The sequence below is a fragment of the Podarcis raffonei genome, chromosome W, assembly GCF_027172205.1.
Source record: "Podarcis raffonei isolate rPodRaf1 chromosome W, rPodRaf1.pri, whole genome shotgun sequence".
Taxonomy (NCBI): Eukaryota; Metazoa; Chordata; class Lepidosauria; order Squamata; family Lacertidae; genus Podarcis; species Podarcis raffonei.
The window spans coordinates 17,292,456-17,314,170 of NC_070620.1; the positions used below are offsets into that span (position 1 = coordinate 17,292,456).

The 21,715-nt window shown below is 44.0% G+C and overlaps 1 pseudogene; it reads right to left on the reverse strand.

The window, feature by feature from the left end:
* Positions 1-2,527: 2,527 nt before the first annotated feature.
* On the reverse strand, positions 2,528-20,024 carry LOC128405980 (uncharacterized protein K02A2.6-like; annotated as a pseudogene).
* Between the last annotated feature and the right edge of the window lie 1,691 nt (positions 20,025-21,715).

The window sequence follows — 21,715 nt, forward strand, 5'->3', positions numbered from 1 at the left end:
GAAAAGACAATCAATGTTAGCATCATGAACACTTTTAACCTTATCACAAAACTCTTTAAACCTTGTTAAGGCTTCTTTTGAACTCTGCAATATGTATATCCACACATAATGAGAGAAATTATCCACACACACACAAGATAGTATCTTGCATTGCCTCTAGATGGTGCTAGAGGACCAATCACATCAGCATACACTCGCTGAAAAGCTCTGGTTACTTTCGTTGCCTTCTGGACGTCTTTCGACACACCTGCAAGAGAAATCATGTTAGAATCACATGCAATAGACATATTGTAATCAGATTCCTCAAATGTCAACAGATACAGTCCATCTTTCTCTCTGGCAGAAAGATACAGCTTTCCATCTTTGAAGACTTTGCAGCTTTCCTTATCATAGGACAAGACCAGTCCTTTCTTAGTGATCTGCGAAACACTCAGCAGATTGTACTTCAAATCAGGAACCAAATAAACATTGTTTATTGTCAAGTTCAGGCTCTCCAGATAAACAGTTCCAAATCCTGTCGCCTGGATCTCCTGACCGTTGGCCTGTTTCACAGTGAAGCTTTGCTTCTCAAACGTAGAAAACAGTTCTTGGCGCGATGACATGTGTTGCGTCGCTCTAGTGTCAAGTACAAAAGCGTTTCCCGCTGAAAATGCAGCTTTTGTTGACAGCAATGCCTTTGCAGGTTTCACCTGGGACTTGGTACAACTTTTGCCTGACGCCTCAGGCTTTGCAGAGCTCCCCTTAGCTCCTTTCTGCTGACGTGGCTTCTTACAGTTGTGCTGAAGATGCCCAGTCTGTCCACAATTGTAGCAACGAACAACGTTCAAGGCTACAGCCTGTTCTTTACTAGCAATAGCAGTGGGGGCGCTAGATCTCCGAGCTTCGCTCCCCCTGTCAGCGACATCTATTGCAGCAAGTCTGTCTCTCTCATTCAAAACCACAGAGCAAACTCTCTCCACCGTAAGATCCGCGGCAGGTAGAGAACCCAGTTGACTTGCAACGGTTTTGTAGGTCCGACTTAGGCTGTTAATAATCATAAAGCAGAATATCTCTTCCTGTAGAGGGAAATTGCGTTGCGCCATCTGCTGGCGTAAGAATTTCATCTCTGTCAAATGCGCTTGCACATCTGCATCAGGCGCTAGCCTCATATTTGTCAGCTTTTCAAAATGCAGCAACGCTGTACCACCAGCATCTCTTTGGTGGATTCTTTGCAATATGAACCAAATTTCGCGTGCGTGTTCCTCATCGGCGATATGAACGAGTTGCTCATCTGAGACACACAGAATAATGGCCGTCCTGGCTCTCACATTCTGTGAATTCCATGCTGGTGTTGGCGCAGCAGGGATGGGATTGTCAATCACCCCAAAAATCCTCTGATTCTGAAGCAGGGCCTTCATCTTTACAGACCATGAGGAATAATTGCCATTAGTCAGTGGAGGTGGGTAAGGTAAGCCTCCCCCCTTCTTGGTATCCATTTTGAAATCCAAGCCTCAGCTCTCAGTCACGAGCTGAAAATTCAAAAGTCTATTTCCTGTTTACTAGCTGCGTGTGCAGCTGGCAGCCAGCCTAGCTTGGAAAGTCCCTTTCTCAGAGTTTGTAAACAGCAAGCCTTCGCTGCAATCCAACAGCTCTTTCTAGCTTAGCTGCGTGGAAAGCCCCTTTCCTGAGAGTCTTTGAGATAACAAACAAACGCTGGAATTTACAACAGTTACTTTTCCCAGCTTCTTAAGCTCAGCTCTCGCTCTCGTGTTGGCTTGTTTTTCTCTTTACTTTTCAAGCTAACTTGCTCAAAAAAAATTTTTTAGCTCAAAAAGTACTCACATCTTGTTGCTTAGCAACTGGACTTGGCAGGCAGCAGCAGCAGACCTTATCAATCCCCAGGAATGTGAAAAATGTGGCTGTCTCTCAGTGCTGTTTTTATCCAAAAGCAGCTTCTCTGTGAACCGAAGAATGCCTCAATTCGCGTTCACTCTTCCAGCCACAAAATCACCATACCTTCAGGGGTTGCTTGGCACGTAGCTTATCTCCTCCGGTGCTCAGCCGTTCTTGTAGCTTCCATCCGCTCGCTACCATATCTCATTTTATCTCCTTGCAGAGGATGAATACGATCCATCGATCTCTTTGCTTTCACATGTAGCAAAACCATCGGCTGTCATGCTACCAGATGTTGGAATTCAAGCCTCTCTCAGGAGAAGCTGGCAATCCTCCCAGGCTACAAGGATTATACAATTTCCTAAGGTAGTGTGTATATCATATGTTTCACTCAAACAAAAATGAGAGACAGTAGCAACTTTAACTAAACACATCCACAAACTATAGCTATGACTAGAAGAAGTGTCAGGAGAAAGATAGATACATTGAGTTCTAGGTAGCAAAAAAACAAATAATATACATGTTAAAATCAGCATAGAGTTCATATGTAGCTGAGCAATTAGAGCTACTAAAAAAGTCTCTGGTGCTTCTGGAACATCATGATGCTAAAATCGTGTCCTGGCATCAGAGTCCAAGGTCTTCAGCATACCCCATGTCACCTTCGGACATCCCTCAGCCTTTTGAGGATGAGGATGGACTTTGGCACGGGGCTGCTGAGCCTGTAGAGGCGAAGTCAGGATCATGGTCCTTGCAAAGTTTGGAATGGGATTCTGCAGGCCTTGGTGCAAGCGCATGTCTTGGCCTATAGGGATGGATACAGTGACTTGGAATCCACAAAGGACCTGAGGAAGTAAGAACAGTAGGGCATCCTGCCCCTAGGTAATTAAAGGAACAGGTCCCTCTCACTGTGGGTTAAGGAGCTGCTGGTACGTCACTAGAGGGCATTCCAGAGGTACTTCTTTCCTAAAGTGGCGTTCCATAGGAGAAAATTTATTAGGAAAGGAAAAAGTTAATTGATTTAAGGTAGAGTTAACACACCACCAATATCCTTAGCTTGTGTCAAAGGAATTAAAAAATTATGTTATCAGCTGCTTAGCTCCCTGGTGAAAAAATGCATGGGTATAAATTGCATTAGAAAATAATGGACAGAAAGATTTCAGAACAGAATCAACATGTAGATTTCCTTCTGAAATTATATCTTTGAATCCTGTATGGGAGCAAACATGAGCAGCATAGAAAGGCATAGTTCTATGTGTTAAGAGATATTTCAGTGTGAAGAACAAAGAGAGTAGATTAAAATCTAGCATAGGAGAAAGATAGAAATTAGCCAAATGTGATAAAAAGATATCCCACTTCACACAAAATCACTAAATGCAATGGAAGTGTGTAGGCTGGTCTCTGTCAGTTTTCTGATTAGCTGCAAAAAATTATGCCAGTTATTTTCAGAATCCTTATACGTTAAAACATTCTAGAGGTGTTGAATAGGAACCTGTTTTTGGACAGAAACTAATTATCAGGGTACCTGTTGAAATAAAACTAGGTGTGACTCTTTAGGAGGGTTAAAATAAACTATCCCAAGTTAATCAGTAAATGCAAACAGATAGGAAAGAGAAGAACTCATTAGGGACTCGTGCTCCTGTTTTAGAAAAAAAGCAAATAACAAACAGCAATATCAAATTCAGTGTTAGGCAAATCAGAGTGAAGCCACTCTAAAAATCACTATTCTGTCAGCAGCGTCTGGGGAAAAAAGGAGTCCGGTAGGTGAAAACATTGTATTAAGGAAAATCATGCATATGAAGTGACTCCAAAACTCTGCAACTGCTGTGAAGTAAATTTATTAGGAATTTTAAGTTCAGGGAGGAAAAGAGAAGAAGAAACAGTCTGCAGGTGATGAAGAATGAGTCTCACTATCTGAGGTGGAATCAGACCTGTATGCTATGTCTTAATTTTATAAACCTCCATAAGGAACTGGAACTGAAAAGTAGCAAGTTCTGCTGTCAGTAGATTCAAACCAGCACTGCCCTTAGCAGCATGGCGCAGATTTGTCACAGGAGACTGTGTGTTAAAAGCAACTGTGTTAGAAGAGATAGCTGGCTCTGCTAATTTAGCTTCAGTAAAATCCTGACAATCAGCTGGCAAAACAGTCTTTGTTCTCCCATTTAAACCCAGGCTGGAAGGCCATCCATTGTGGCATTGCCTGTCTTTAGCAGGATGCACTGAAGGAGACAAAGCTGCTGCTAGGAGGGCAGATTTGTGAGTCTCGGTGTCAATATTCTGGCAAGGCTTGCTCATTTGAGCAATCTCTGTTTCTGGCTTCTGGTACATCGGTTTAAGAGCAGTCTTGCAATCAGCATTTTCATAAGCCAATTGTTTCATTGAAACTTCAGAGGCTTCAAGGTTTGGAATTAAAGTACTGGCTCCTCTTAGCCCATCAAGAATGCCATGCAAGCCATTTTCTGTCACACTTCGCTTCAATTTGTTAAAAACTGCGAAGGCAATGATTCTTGGGCTCTCTGTTCCTGTGCATTCTGAACAACAGGACAGACTGCTAATAATGGTAAGGTGTCAGCTATTTTTTCTTCACTGCTTCCTTCTGCCATATTTGGAATAGTCAATTTTTGCACTGTGGTCTGAACCCCTTGCGGGCATTGGTCCACTGAAGGCGGCATGGAATTTACATTCGACCCAGGCAAATCTTTGGCAAAGGAAGGTGCCAATGGAATTACCTTTGGCATGACCTCAGAGTCCTCAGAGAGAGTCTGGAAATCTAGAGTCTGAGATGGAGGAAACAATATTATGGTATTTTTAAAGTCAGCTAGGGGTTGCAACAATATGGGAACATTCATAGAGACAGCTGGTGGTTGGAGCAAAGGGTTAGAGAGCTTTCCAACCGCGTCTCTACACAAACACCAGGTGTGCAAGTCTTGTAGAGATGCCTCAGGATGTCTAAGGAGTGCATCTCCCAGCTCATTCCATTTCTCAATGTCATAAGTACCCCCCTCTGGAAACCAGGGGCACAGTCTAGCAATCTCTAACAACAATTTTTCTACTAAGGGTTCTAAATGCTTATCATGCCCTGCCTGAGCTAGCAAAAATAACAAATTATTCCTATGCTTTTCCTGCACTTGTGAAAGCGTGCTTCCCATGATCTCACCTGAAGGGTAATAGACACGCGTCTTTGGGGCTCGTTCCGAGTGAATGAGATCCTAAGTCCGGGAATCGTTTTGCAGGAGATGATCCACCGCGACCGAGGGATAGCAGGTTGCTAGCTCCGAGGGGAGTCCAATCCTGGAGGTTTCCTTTTGCTGAGGTTTCCTTTTGCTGTGCCTCAAACGCTGAGGTTTTTTACAAGCCTCAAACAGTTCTTTTTTAAGTTTGCCTCACACAGTGCCTTTAGGTGGCCTCACACGCTGAGGTTTCTTTTTTAAGTTTGCCTCACACGGTTCCTTTAGGTGGCCTCACACAGGGCACCACTATGTTGCGTTTGCAAAGTAAAGGAAGGACTGGACCCTGATTAATAACAAGACACGAGGCTTTGACCAGCAAGGCTCTCGGAGAAAAGTGCGTAAACCACACCCCTCACCAGGCCATTTTATTAGCAAAAGAATCTTTTACACAGTGCTCGTAAGAACCAATCATATTTCCTCTGAGCATTTCATCAAACCCTACGTGGGGAAAAAGTTACACTACAACACTAATTAGCATGCATATATTTTGGGGTAAATATGTTGAGAACTACAAAGGGGTGGTAAATAAGTTGAGAACTACAAAGGGGTGCATCTGGCAACCCCAGAGGTGAGAAATAAACATGATAAGAAGGATGGCCAGAAAGACCAGATCACTACCACCTTCATGTGAGATCTGTTTCCTGGCTCCAAGATTAACATTTTAAGATTATATATAAGAAAACTACATCAAAGTAACTTGCCTACTATCTTTATGGCCCAAGAAGCCTGCCTGGCGAAGCAACTGCTGTGTACTGCTGTGTATGTGACGTGAGGAGAGAGAAATGGGCAGTAGGGTCAAAAGGGCCAGAGATGCAGAGGTGTAGATTGATCAAAAATCATATCAAAATAGTTTAAACCCAGTCAACGCAATGCTTTCATTGCTGACACAGATGGCTTACTCTAGATCTGTTATAATTCTTCATAGCAATCCCACCTGATCACTACATCTCTGGATATCTGCACTCCTACATACAGAAAATTAGAAGAGAGTCTGATTGAATTAGAAGGTCAAAAAACAATTGTACTAGGTTTCTTTAATGGAGTGGTTAAAACTGAATTGGATAGGTCATCAAAGAAAAAGAAAGGTAACCAAGGGAAACTGCCAAAAACTTGGTTTAATCTGGTGGAGAATATGGACTTAATAGATGTGTGGAGAGAAAAAAATCCGGGTACAAAACAATTCTCCTTTTTTTCGGAACCACATCAGAGCTGGGCAAGGACAGATCAGATTTGGGTCTCAAGATGTATAATACCAAGAATTTCAAAATGTGAAATACAGCCAAGAACTTTGTTGGATCACAACCCCATTGGCTTAGAAATAAAAGGTAAAGTACAGAGCGCTTACAGATGGAGGATGAATGACTACCTTTTTGAGATCCCCGAGATAACCGAAAAGGCAAAGGCCACCCTGGAAGACTACCTTAAATGGAATTTAAATAAAGATACCAACATTGACATAGTTTGGGACGCAAGCAAAGCTGTCATGAGGGGTCACCTAATACAGCAAAATAGCCTCAGAAGAAAATTAAGAGAGAAAAAGAAAGAAGACATTTTAAACCATATAAGAATATGTGAGAAAAATTTAATGATAAAACCTAAAGATGAACAAAATAAACAATCTATTAAGATGTTACAAACCCAATATTCAATACTGGTTAATCAAGAGGTAGAATGGAGAATAAAATCCATGAAGCAGAGATTTTTTGAATCAGCTAACAAAACAGGGAAACTCCTGGCATGGCAGTTGCAGAAAAGACAAAAACAAAGTGTAATAAACAAGATTAAAGTAGAAGGACGGCAAATAGAAAATCCGGAGGAAATTATGAGAACATTTCATAAATACTATGAAAAACCTATATAAAAGAGAAAATGAAGACCCAGACAAAATAATAAAGTACTTTGAAGATTACAAGGGAAAACACATAGGTGAAGAAAGAAAAATACAGCTGAACAAACCAATTACGAAAGAAGAAGTAAAAGAGGCAATAAACAAGATGAGGTTGGGCAAAGCCCCAGGCCCAGATGGTTTGTCGGCCAAATATTACAAAACACTGGGGGATCAATTAACCCCGGTGCTATGTGAGGTGATGAATAGTATTTTGCAAGGAAGGAACCTACCAGATTCATGGAAAGATGCACATATAACCTTGATTCCCAAGCCAGATACGGACAGTTTGAACATAAAAAATTACAGACCTATCTCATTGCTGAATAACGATTATAAACTTTTTGTGGGAATATTGGCAGACAGACTTAAAAATTGTTTAAAAGATGTCATACATAAAGATCAAGCCGGATTCCTTCCAAACAGAAAGTTAAAGGATAACGTCAGACATATTATAAATATTATTGAATATTTGTGGGTTTTTTGAATTATATTTTTATTGGTTTACAAATACAAAAAAAGAAAACAAAGTTGTACATTCAAACTTCTTAATTACCTCTTAATTCCATTTTTTGACTTCCTTCAATTTGTCTGAACTCCCTTCATTTTATAACTTTTAACACAATCCTACTTATTGTTATTTATTCTGGTAGCTTCAATTTCATTGTTTATACTTATTATTAGATTTTCACATCACAGAGCTTCCTTAAAACTTACAAACGTAATCTGGTTATCACTTAGTTTTTGCAAATATTGAATAAACTTCTCCCAATCTTCTGTAAATCTTTGATCTCGTCGATTCCAAATCCTTCCTGTCATTCTGTCCAATTCCGCATAGTCCATCATTTTGGCTCTCCAATCTTCTATCGTAGGCAGCTCCTCTTGTTTCCATTTCTGGGCCATCAATATTCTTCCTGCAGTCACTGCGTATAAAAATAACTTCTTCTCTTTCTTGTTTATCTCATTCCCTGTAATACCTAGTAAAAACGCTTCTGGTTTCTTTTTTTTTTTTTTAAATATTTTTATTCAAAATTTTTTCCATATAAACATAACATACATAAACATACAAAAACAAAAACAAAAACAAAACAAAAAACATGTACCATTTCATATCCTAATTTCTTATACCTTCCTTCCCCGACTTCCTCATGCCTCCCTTTTCTGTATTCCAAATTCTTATCAATTACTCAGCAAATCTTCCCTTATTTTAATTTAAATTTAAGCTAACCTCCCTTATTCTCCTTGTCTTAACCATTACTAATAGTAACCATTTACTTTCAATCCATCATCATTCTAGCTTTCATTAACTTTATGATATTTCTTTAAATAGTCCTTAAATTTTTTCCATTCTTCTTGCGCTGTTTCTCTTCCCTGGTTTCGGATTCTGCTCGTCATTTCTGCCAAACCCATGTAATCTATCACCTTCATCTGCCATTCTTCCAGTGTGGGTAGATCTTGCGTCTTCCAGTACTTTGCAATGAGTATTCTAGCTGCCGGTTTCTTAGTAAATGTATATTTCAACATTTTCTTCAATTCATTATAAATCATTTCCCAGAAGCATTTTACCTTCTTACACTCCCACCACATATGAAAGAAAGTGCCTTCCTTTTCTTTACATTTCCAACATTTGTTACTTATCTTATACATTTTTGCTAACTTTACGGGGGTTATATACCATCGATACATCATCTTCATGACATTTTCTTTTATAGCAGTACATGCAGTGAATCTTAAACCATCTTTCCAAAGTCTTTCCCATTCCTCCATTTGTATATTATGCCCTATATCTTTCACAGATTTTACCTCCTCATCCTTCGTATACCATTCCAGCAATATCTTATACATTTTTGCTAAGATCTTACAGTCATTATTTAATATGTCAGTCTGAAATTTGGATTCTTTATCAGCAAAGCCCCTTTCATTTAAATCTTTTCTGAACATCTCATTAATTTGAAAAAAATGCAGCCAGTCATTCACATAATTCTTGACTTCTTCAAATGGTCTCATTTTCCATTTTCCTTCACTTTTACATATTAATTTCTCATATGTTACCCAACCCCCTGTCATATTGACTTTCTTCACGCTCATCGCTTCCAGCGATGATAACCAATAAGGTGTTTTTTGTTCCAACAGATTTTTGTATCTTTCCCATACTTCAATCAAGGACCTTCTTATAATATGATTTTCAAAACCTTTGTGAACCCGTTTCTTATCGTACCACAAGTACGCGTGCCACCCAAATCTATTATCAAAACCTTCTAAGTCTAACACATCCGTATCTTGTAATTTTATCCATTCCTTTAACCAACAGAGGCAAGATGCTTCATAATATAATTTCAGGTCTGGCAGGACGAAGTCTCCTCTTTCTTTTGCATCTGTTAAAATCTTAAATTTTATCCTCGGCTTCTTACCCTGCCAGATATACCTTGAAATTTCTCTTTGCCAGTTTTTAAAAATTGCTGCCCCCTTGATTACTGGAACTGTTTGGAATAGAAATAACATCTTCGGTAGCACATTCATTTTTATCGTTGTAATTCTTCCCCAAAAAGAAAAGTTTCATTCTTCCCCATACCTCAAGGTCCCTTTTAATCTTATTCCATGTTGGAACATAATTGTTCTGAAACAAGTCAATACTCCTGGGGGTTAACCAAACCCCTAAATATTTTACTTTCTTAACCACTTCTATCTCAGTTTGCTGCTGTAATCTATTAACTAACTCCTGATCAACATTTTTTGTAATTGCTTTAGTTTTTTTCTTATTCAACATAAATCCTGCCAATTGTCCAAACTTATCAATTTCTTTCAATACTTCCGATACTGTATTCATAGGATCTTCCAAGGTTAATACCAAATCATCTGCGAAAGCTTTAACCTTATATTCTTTTCTGCCCACCTTTACCCCTTTAATTTGCTCATTACTCCTGATTGCCCTTAAAAACACCTCTAAGACTGCGATGAACAACGATGGTGATAAAGGACATCCCTGCCTTGTGCCCTTGGTTATCTTTATATTTTCCGTCGTCACATTATTAACTATCAATTTAGCTCTTTGGTCCATGTATATAGCCCTAATACCATTTAAAAACATTTGCCCTATTCCCATCATTTCAAAAAAATTTAACATAAATTCCCAAGAGATATTGTCAAAAGCCTTCTCAGCGTCAACAAATATTAACATAGCCTGTTTGTCATTTTTAACATTCAGATATTCCATCACATTAATTATATTTCTAATGTTATCCTTCATTTGTCTGCCCGGCAGGAAACCCGCCTGGTCTTTATGTATTAACTCCTTCAAATCTTTCTTCAATCTGTTTGCTAATATGTTTGCAAATAACAGAAGAAGGAGCAAAAGAGTTTTCTTGTGTGTGTGTTTCTTTGTGGCTGATTAGCTGCTCTCCCTGTGCAAAGGTCAGAGGGGGCAGGGTTTCTGTTGAGGCAGGGGATTAGCTGTGGGAGGAGCTTATCAGAGCTTGCAGGGCAGCAGCTGAAGAAGGAGCAAAAGAGTTTTCTTGTGTGTGTGTTTCTTTGTGGCTGATTAGCTGCTCTCCCTGTGCAAAGGTCAGAAGGGGCAGGGTTTCTGTTGAGGCAGGGGATTAGCTGTGGGAGGAGCTTATCAGAGCTTGCAGGGCAGCAGTTGAAGAAGGAGCAAAAGAGTTTTCTTGTGTGTGTGTTTCTTTGTGGCTGATTAGCTGCTCTCCCTGTGCAAAGGTCAGAGGGGGCAGGGTTTCTGTTGAGGCAGGGGATTAGCTGTTGGAGGAGCTTATCAGAGGTTGCAGGGCAGCGGCGCGCGCCTAGCGACACGCACAGTTTGATCCATCTTTTAGATTTAGGGGAGCTTGTCTCAAACCTTTGTTGGGGGAGACCTAGGTTTTTTCTTCACACTTTTTATGATGGAGGACCGCTGTAGCCACCCCCAACGACACGTTCTCAAGATGGAGGGTGAGGGAACAGCTGCAGTCGCCTGCGGTTCCTGCACAATGTTTGCCATCTTGCCAAAGGTTGCTGGCAGCTTTACCTGCAGCAATTGCATGTTGATTGCCCTCTTAAAAGACAAAGTCCAGCAACTGGAGGAACGTGTAGCTACGCTCCAAAGAATTAGAGAGCTGGAGCTCTTCTTGGAAGCAACAGAGCACACCGTCTCCACCAAGGAGGAGACAGGGGACTCCCCTGAGAAGGAGGCTAGTTCACCAGCACAGGAGCCAGATATATGGAGAAACGTGACTCAAAGAAGTAGGAGGCCCAGGGTTCGCTCTGATTGTTTAGAAATACACAATCGCTTTGAGGTCCTCTCCCCTAGCGTGGAAGACGGAGAACAGACTCCATTTGAGGATCTCTCCCTCATTACAGTTGATCAGGTATATGAAGGCGAGCAGCAAAGGCAGTCCTCAGGAAATGTGCAGGCGACCTTGGAACGGACAGCTCACGGAAGAACCCCAACCAAACCTAAGAGGAGGCGTGTAGTGGTGATAGGGGATTCCCTACTGAGGGGAACAGAAGCAGTGATCTGTGGGCCTGACAAGATGTCTCGGGAAGTGTGCTGTCTCCCCTGGGCTAAGATCCAAGATGTAACTGAATGACTCCAAGGTATCATAAAACCCACTGACAAATACCCCTTCCTCTTGGTTCATGTGGGAACCAATGACACTGCAAGCAATAGCCTCCAGAAGATCAAAAGAGACTATGAGGCTCTGGGCAGGAAATTGAAGCAATTAAATGCACAAATTGTCATCTCATCTGTCCTCCCAGTTGAACGACGTGGCCCAGGGAGAGAGCGAAAAATAGTGGAAGTGAACAGCTGGCTTCGCAAATGGTGTAAACAGGAACGGTTTGGATTCTTAGATCACGGACTGCAGTTTCTTGAAGATGGACTTCTGGCAAGTGATGGGCTGCACCTCACAACGGTTGGGAGGAATGCTTTTGCCAAAAATCTCAGAAACCTCATCAGGAGGGCTTTAAACTGACTAATGTGGGGGAGGGAGACAGTGCTCCTGAAGGCAGGAGTCTATCAATTGATGAAGATGATCATCTAAATGTCATAGACCAAATGGAGCAAACAGCACGCAGACCTAGTGGTGGTGGGGGGGGAATCCTTAAATAAGAGAAACGGGGGAATGATTAATGGACTTCAATGTCTGTACACTAATGCACAAAGCATGGGAAATAAACAAGATGAGCTTGAGCTCTTGGTACAGCAAACTAAATATGACATAATAGGCATCACTGAAACCTGGAGGGATAAGTCCCACGATTGGAATGTAATAATGGAGGGATACAATCTATTTCAGAGAAACAGACCAGACAAGAAAGGAGGAGGAGTAGCGTTATATGTCAGGGATGTGTATAACTGTGAAGAGATCCAAGATTTAGAACCTCAAAGCCAAAGTGAGAGCATTTGGGTCAAAATTAAGGGAGAGAAGAATAACAGTGACCTCATTGTGGGAGTTTACTATAGATCCCCAAGCCAAACGGAGGACATAGATGATGCCTTCCTGGAACAGATGGCCAAGCATGCAAAAGGAAGGGAGATAGTAGTAATGGGGGACTTCAATTACCCGGATATTTGTTGGATGTCAAACTCAGCCAAGAGCATAAGGTCAAACAGATTCCTCACTGGCTTTGCAGACAACTTTATTGTCCAGAAAGTGGGAGAAGCAACAAGAGGAACAGCCATTTTAGATCTGGTCCTAACCAATGTTGATGACCTGGTTAGTGGGGTAGAAGTGGAAGGATCATTAGGCGCGAGTGATCATGCTCTTCTGAAGTTTACTATACAGCAGAAAGGAGCAGCCAAGCATACTAGGACTCAATTTCTTGACTTTAAGAAAGCCGACTTCATAAAACTGCTGGGTGAGATCCCATGGAGAGTAATACTAAAAGGAAAGGGAGTTCATGATGGCTGGGAGTTTGTTAAGAGGGAGATAGTAAAAGCACAACTTCAGGCAATACCAATGAGACGGAAACATGGAAGGTGCCTAAAGAAGCCAGGGTGGCTATCTAAAGAACTTTTAACTGAGTTAAGATTAAAAAAGGATGTGTACAAAAAATGGAAAAGGGGGGAAACCACCAAAGAGGAATTCAAACAAATAGCCAGCACGTGTAGACACAAAGTCAGAAAAGCTAAAGCACAGAATGAACTCAGGCTTGCTAGAGAGGTTAAAAGCAACAAAAAAGGCTTTTATGGGTATGTTCGTAGCAAAAGGAAGAACAAAGAAACAGTGGGGTCACTCAGAGGAGAAGATGGTGAAATGCAAACAGGGGACACAGAAAGGGCTGAACTCCTCAATGCCTTCTTTGCCTCAGTCTTCTCCGATAAAGAAAACAATGCCCGACCTGAAGAATTTGGAGCAAAGGATTCAGCCGAGGAAACACAGCCCAGAATAACTAAGGAGATAGTACAAGAATACTTGGCTAGTCTAGATGTATTCAAGTCTCCAGGGCCAGATGAACTGCATCCAAGAGTATTAAGAGAACTGGCAGATGTGATTTCAGAACCACTGGCAGTCATCTTTGAGAATTCCTGGAGAACAGGCGAAGTCCCGGCAGACTGGAGGAGGGCAAATGTTGTCCCTATTTTCAAAAAGGGGAAAAGAGAGGACCCAAATAATTACCGCCCAGTCAGTCTGACATCAATACCAGGGAAGATTCTGGAGCAGATCATTAAGCAAACAGTCTGTGAGCACCTAGAAAGGAATGCTGTGATCACCAATAGTCAGCATGGATTTCTGAAAAATAAGTCATGTCAGACTAACCTGATCTCGTTTTTTGACAGAATTACAAGCCTGGTAGATGAAGGGAACGCAGTGGATGTAGCCTACCTTGATTTCAGCAAGGCATTTGACAAGGTGCCCCATGATATTCTTGTAAAGAAGCTGGTAAAATGCGGTCTTGACTATGCTACCACTCAGTGGATTTGTAACTGGATGACTGACCGAACCCAAAGGGTGCTCATCAATGGTTCCTCTTCATCCTGGAGAAGAGTGACTAGTGGGGTGCCACAGGGTTCTGTCTTGGGCCCGGTCTTATTCAACATCTTTATCAACGACTTGGATGATGGACTCAAGGGCATCCTGATCAAATTTGCAGATGACACCAAACTGGGAGGGGTGGCTAACACCCCAGAGGACAGGATCACACTTCAAAACGACCTTGGCAGATTAGAGAACTGGGCCAAAACAAACAAGATGAATTTTAACAGGGAGAAATGTAAAGTATTGCACTTGGGCAAAAAAAAATGAGAGGCACAAATACAAGATGGGTGACACCTGGCTTGAGAGCAGTACATGTGAAAAGGATCTAGGAGTCTTGGTTGACCACAAACTTGACATGAGCCAACAGTGTGACGCGGCAGCTAAAAAAGCCAATGCAATTCTGGGCTGCATCAATAGGAGTATAGCATCTAGATCAAGGGAAGTAATAGTGCCACTGTATTCTGCTCTGGTCAGACCTCACCTGGAGTACTGTGTCCAGTTCTGGGCACCACAGTTCAAGAAGGACACTGACAAACTGGAACGTGGCCAGAGGAGGGCAACCAAAATGGTCAAAGGCCTGGAAACGATGCCTTATGAGGAACGGCTAAGGAGCTGGGCATGTTTAGCCTGGAGAAGAGGAGGTTAAGGGGTGATATGATAGCCATGTTCAAATATATAAAAGGATGTCACATAGAGGAGGGAGAAAGGTTGTTTTCTGCTGCTCCAGAGAAGCGGACATGGAGCAATGGATCCAAACTGCAGGAAAGAAGATTCCACCTAAACATTAGGAAGAACTTCCTGACAGTAAGAGCTGTTTGACAGTGGAATTTGCTGCCAAGGAGTGTGGTGGAGTCTCCTTCTTTGGAGGTCTTTAAGCAGAGGCTTGACAACCATATGTCAGGAGTGCTCTGATGGTGTTTCCTGCTTGGCAGGGGGTTGGACTCGATGGCCCTTGTGGTCTCTTCCAACTCTATGATTCTATGAACTTATAATCATTGTTCAAAAGCGAGATCGGTCTGAAATTTTTAACTTGACTTAAATCAGAGTCTTGCTTGGGGATTAGAGTAATGTACGCTTCTTTCCATGTCTCTAGAATGTTATTCATAACTTCTTTCAAAGGTACAAGTAGGATGTCCCTTAATTCTTTGTAATATCTTACACTCAGTCCATCTGGTCCCGGCGTCTTTCCAGTTTTCATATCTTTTATTGCATTTCTAATCTCCTCAAATTCAATCTTCTCATTTAAATTATCTCTTTCATTTGTCGGAATTTTCTGCACCCCTTTCTCTTTTAAATATTCCTCTATTTTTTTTATATTGACCTTTTCTTTTCTCTTGTATAATTGTCGATAAAAGTCCACAAATCCTTTTCTTATACCTTTCGGATCATCAATCTCTTTATTTTCCACTATTATTCTATGTATAGTATTTTGCTCTTTCCTTTTTTTTATCTGCCAAGCAAGCAATTTTCCTGATTTGTTTGCAAATTCAAAATTCCTTTGTCTCATTCTTTTAATATTACATTCCACTTCTTTATTAATTATCATTGCAAAGTGTGCTTGTAACGCTTTGATGTTGAGTTTAATTTTTTTGTCACCTGGGCTAGTAACCAATTTCTTCTCATTCTCCATTATCTGCTTTAAAATTTCTTTTTTCCCTTTTCTCTTAGTTTGTTCTTAATTGAATTCTGTTGAATAAAGAATCCTCTCATTACTGCTTTACTAGCGTCCCAAACTGTAGTTATTTTTGTTCCCTGATGCGTATTATTTAAAAAATAATCCGTCAAGCAGTTTTGTGCTTCTTCTGCAACTTTTTGATCATCAAAAAGATTTTCATTTAGTCTCCACCGGAAGGATTTTTCTTCATATCCTTTCAGTATACATTTTATTGGATTATGATCCGATAAAACCATTGGTTGAATTTCGATCTTTAAAATTCTTGATGTAAGCTCATTCGTTATCCAAATCTGATCGATTCTTGACATTGGTTGGTTTGCCTCTGACTGGTAAGTAAATTGTTTTTCTAAAGGGTGTTTCAATCTCCAAATGTCTATTAAGTTGCAATTCTCTACCATTAAAAAAAGAGACTTTGGTAATTTCCCTTCTTTAGGTTTACCCGCAAATCTTAGTCTGTCCATTTCCATCGACACAACTGCATTCATATCACCCATTATGATAATCTTTTGGTCCATATATTCAAATAATTTTTCTTCTAAATCTTTAAAAAAGTCCATTCTATTTTCATTTGGTGCATATACTCCGACAATTATTACTTTTTCTCCTTGCCATTTAACTTCCACAGCCACAATTCTACCCTCCTCGTCTTTAAAAATTTGTTGAGCTTCTAATTTGTTTTTAATGTATAATACAACTCCTCTCTTTTTAGTTTTGTCTGATGAAATAAATTCATTTCCTAGTTTTTTATTTATTAAAATTTTTCACTGTTTTCTCATTACATGTGTTTCTTGTAAGCAAATAATGTCCAAGTTTTGTTTTTTTAAATAGTGTACAATTTTATTCCTCTTCTTTTTCTCGTTCAAACCTTTAACATTCCAAGACCATAATTTCAACGCCATATTGATTTCTTATTAATTTTAAAATATAAGTCTTTAAATTTTATTTCTCCTCCCTTTCTTCTCCCTCCTCTCCCTCTTCCTCTGATTCCTGTGAAGCTCCTCCTCCAGCTCCTGCTTCTGCCAGTGCTGCTCCTCCTTCTTCTCTTCCCAGCTCTTTATATCTTCTTAAAAATTTGTCCATTTCATCCAATCTTGTTATCCTGTGTTTTTTTTAAAAGATTTTTATTAAAGTTTTCAAAAAGTTACTCCTGTGTTTCTTTCCTTTATATGCAAATGAGACTCCTTCTGGGAATTCCCATCTGAACTCAATTTTGTATTTCCTCAGAGCTTGCACCATCTGTTGGTATTGGTTCCGTTTTTTTAACAGCCGAAGTGGGGCGTCTTTAAAAATAATTATTTTGGATCCATCGATGTTCAATCTTTTCTCCCTATTCTTTTGTAAAATTAAATTTCTCATTTCTCGATCTTTAAATATAACCAAACAGTCTCCTGGAAATTTTGTATTGTCATTGCAACGTCCTCTTCCTGCATCTCCAGCCATATAGCAATTTCTCTTATCAATTTCTCCTTTATCTCTTCTCCTTGGGCTTCTGGCACCAGTCTAAGTCTCAAATTATTCTCCTTCTGTCTCAGTTCATTCCATGCCTGGCCTGCCCCAAAATTCTTTGCGTACACTGGGTTCTGGGCCACGAAGGTCCGGGGGTTCCTGCCTTCCCCCACCACTACCTCATCCTGAGCTCTATCGGGGTGAATGCGGTCCAATCTGATTGCAAGGCGCCGACCCATTAGTAGTTCAGCGGGGCTCCGGCCAGTCGTTGAGCTGGGGGTGCTGTGCTGTGATAGAAGGAATGTGGCAAGGCGGTACTCCCAATCCCCTTGTGTCATGCGGCGGAGGGTGTCCTTGGTGGTCCGCACCATGCGTTCTGCTTGGCCATTGGTGGCAGGGTGGAATGGCGCCGAACGGATGTGGCGGATGGCGTTCTGCGCTGTGAAGGTTTGGAATTCTCCTGACGTAAATGCGGTTCCATTGTCTGAGACGAGAGTGTCAGGGAGCCCGTGGGTTGCAAACAGCCTGCATAGTACCCGGATGGCTGCGGATGTGGAAGTGGACGGTACCAGTGCGACTTCCAGCCATTTGGTGTAGGAGTCCACCACTATGAAGAATGTTTTCCCCTGAAAGGGGTCAGCGAAGTCCACGTGCAGGCGTGACCATGGTACTCGGGCGGACTCCCAGGACTGGACTGGGGCCCTTGGGGGATCTGGGCGGGATTCTTGGCAGGCCTGGCAGTGTTTGACCCAGGCCTCTATCTCTCCGTCGATCCCCGGCCACCACACATAACTCCTGGCAAGGGCCTTCATTCTCACTACCCCTGGGTGTGTCTCGTGTAGGGCTGTGAAGACTCTTTTGCGGAGGGGCTGGGGAACAACGACCTTGCTTCCCCATAACAGGCACCCCTTGTGGGCCGACAGCTCATGTTTGCGGGTTGTGTAGCCAGAGAATTCTGGTCCAGGGCTGCTGCTGGGCCATCCCCTCCACACCCGGTCCAGGACCCGGGAGATGACCCTATCTTTCTTGGAATGGTGCACAACTTCTTTTGCCTGAATGGGGCGGTCATGAAGCAGCTCCAGGCTCATAACCTCTTGCGCGGGCGCTGGGTCGGGGCCTGTTTCCGGTAGTGGTAGCCTGCTGAGGGCGTCTGCGTGGCCCATCGCCTTCCCAGGATGGTGAATCAGTGCATACTGGTAGCTGGCAAGGAAAATTGAGCACCTCAGGACGCGAGGAGACAGCACTTGGGGGGTCTGCTTTTCGGGGGCAAACAAGCCAAGCAACGGCTTGTGGTCAGTCACCTCAGTAAAGGGCTGCCCATACAAGAAATCATGGATTTTTTTTACTCCCTTCACGATTGCCAGACCCTCCTTGTTGATTTGCGAATAGTTCTGCTCGGTTGTGTCGAGTCTCTGGGGAAAGTATGCCACTGGCACCTCTCTTCCATCCGGGAGTTGGTGTCCCAGGACAGCGCCAATGCCGTAGGGGGAGGCATCGCATGCTAGCACCACCGGCAGCCTCTCGTCGAAATGTGCCAAGACCGAGTTTGAGACGAGCAAGTCCTTGACTGCCTGGAATGCGGCCTCCTGGCGCTGGCCCCACACCCAAGGGGTCCACTTGTCCAGGAGTCTGTGTAGGCGCTCCGCTACCGCCGCCTTATGGGGAAGGAAGGCATGGTAAAAGTTCAATAGTCCCAAGAAGGCCTGAAGTTCAGTCTTGCCCTTGGGCGCTGGGGCATCACAAATGGCCCGTACCTTGTCCCCAGTTGGGTGGACCCCTTCTGCGTCCACCATAAATCTCAGAAAGTCCACCTGAGGCACTCCTAGTAGACACTTTTCCCGCTTCACCTTGAGACCCGCCGTCTGGAAATGGTGCAGAACAGTGCGGAGGCTGTCCTCAAACTCCTCTGGCGTGGGCCCGGCAATCAACACATCATCAAAGAAGGGGGTGACACCAGGAATCCCTTTAAGGAGAGAGTCCATTTGATTCTGGAATATGCCTGGTGCCATGCTGACACCGAATTGCAGCTGCTTTACCCTGAACGCTCCTCTGTGCATCACAATCGTCTGTGTCTCTGCTGTGGCCTCACCCACCGGCAGCTGTTGATAGGCTTGGGCCAAGTCCAGCTTGCCAAATTTTTTTGACCCAGCCAGGGTGGCGAGGACATGGCTGACCACTTGCACTGGGTATGCGTGGGCCCTGAGGTCCTTGTTTATGGTACATTTGTAGTCTGCGCAGATGCGGACCGAACCATTAGGTTTGACGGGTGTGGCGATTGGGGTTTCCCAGGGGGCATTAGGCACAGGCTCCAGCACTCCTTGCTCCACGAGCCGGTCCAATTCCTCGTCTATACGGGGTTTCAGGGCGAACGGGACCCGGCGGGCCTTGAAACTGACAGGTTGTACTGCGGGGTCAAGCTGTAGGGCAATGGGGGGGCGTATACTGTCCCAGTTTCCCATCGAAAACCTCCGGAAATTCCTTGCATATGGTGTCCACGTCCACTTGTAAGCTAGTGTGCTTCACCCCAGTGACGGCTAGCCCCAGTGGTCCAAACCATGCCAATCCCAGCAAGCTAACGTAGGGGCCCTTGACCACAAGCAAGTCCAGTTGCCATGTCCGCCCTCGATATTGCACCCTGAAGGTCCCCACCCCCATTGTGGGGACCTTACGTTTCTGGAAGTCCCAGAGGGTGAATGCGGCTGGCCTGAGTTTGGGACCCCCACTAGGGCACAGTTTCCTTAAGGTCCTTGCCGAGATTATGGATAGAGTTGAACCCGTGCCAAGTTCCATGTGGCACGGGGCCCCCTCTATCTGTACCTCTACATAAATTTTCTCTAGGCTGGGGTGGGGCAACTGGTATACCTGGCAGTCCATGATCTCCGTCTAGTTGCCTTGGTGTGTTGGGCCCCAGGGCCTGGGGCTCTTGGATCGGTCATCTGAGGCCTGGCATCAGGTGGGCCAAGCCCGACACCCGGGCGATGTGTCCCGATTTCCTGCACTGCTTGCACTCTGTGTTGCGGAAACGGCAGGTCCTCCTCTCGTGACTCTCCCCACAGCTTGCGCAGTTCCCTCCTCCTCGTCGAGGCAGCTGTGGTCTGTGCGCTGCTTGAGTGTGCCACTGTAGTCGGTGTACCTCCTCCCTGTCAGATCCTGAGTCGTAGGTGAGGTATTCATGGTGAACCCTCGGTTGGGACGGCAGGCTCGGACATGCCTCTTGCGTTGACCTCTCAGCACCTTCTGTTGCCAGGGCCTCCTCCAGCACGACCTGGAACGTTAGGTCCTTCTTGGCGAAGAGGCATCGTTACAGCTTCTCATCTTTCAGGCCACCGACAAGGCGGTCACAAAGCATGTTCTCCAACACTGAGAAGTTGCAAAACCGGGCAGCTTGGCGGAGGGAGGTCACAAACCCAGTTCTGGTTTCCCCAGGGGCTTGCCGCTTTGCATAGAAGGCATTTCGATGAGCCACCACCAAGGGCTGCAGCGAAAAGTGCCCCTTCAGCCGTTCCATTATTGTTTTGTAAGGAACGGTAGCAACGACTTCAGGAGCAAGGAGAGCCCAGGTGTGCTGGTCCCGGGGTGGGGGGTTACTGTGAGGGGTGGTCAGAGTCCGGTCCTGGGCCGAGGGTCTGGAGACTGTCCACCACGGGTGAAGCGGGGTCCAAAGCAAGAAGCCGGGCGTGGTCGGGAACTCTGGGAAAAACAGGTCTGGGTGCTGGCAGAAACAGGTTTCCAACATCGTTGCTCCCGCAACCTGGGACCGGGCTGACTGGCCTTTATCTTCTCTGAGGCCAGGGGCGGTCCCGGCCCACAGGTGACCCGCCTCTCCTGGACTTAAGGTGAGCACTCCTCCTGAGAGAACCCAGTTCCCTCCGCCTCTCTGCCCTGAGCCTCTGCAGCTCAGGAGAGGCTGGAGGGTTACTGGACCCAGGGGGAGGCTCACCTTCCCCTGACAGGGCTGGGAGAGGCGCACCTGTAGGCAATAGGTCATCAATCATCTCCGGAGCCAGAGTGGATTCATCTGGTGTCTGCTTCTGAGGATCCGGCACAGGTGCAGGCCCTTCAGATTCAAGGCCCTGCCCCGGCTCAGCCGGCCCTGGAGGCGGGGACTCCTGTGCAGGCTGGGACTCCTCAGGTTCAGATTCTGAATCAGATTCCCAGGCCATCACACCAGGTGATTTCGAACGTCTCCTCTCCGCAGACGCTGAAGAATATCGCCCTCTTCTTGGCATCTTCTTCATTGGTGACCCCTTTGGCTTCTAGGAGGAAGGTGAAACGGGAGGCCTACGCTTCCCAGTCTCTGGATGCTGGGTTGAACAGTGAGAAGCTGCTGTCGGTTGCCATTCTGAGTTCCTTGGGTCCCGGAGCTGAAGCCTGGATACACGGTGCGAGGCAGTGGTGCGGCAGGTGGTGGTGCTGCGGTGCTGTGTGTGGCGGTCAGCTCAGCGGGATCCCATCCTTGTCGCCAGTGAAATATACTCAGAGTCGAGTGTGGATTTCATGCTCTTTATTCAGCTCATAGTAGTGAGGAATGAAAGTTCCCCTAAAATATCTGCTTTATGTACATTATTTACACAATGGGCCGCACGTGATTGGCTAATTCCTGGATTCTCCTGTAGGCCAATCAGGTTGCGGATTCACT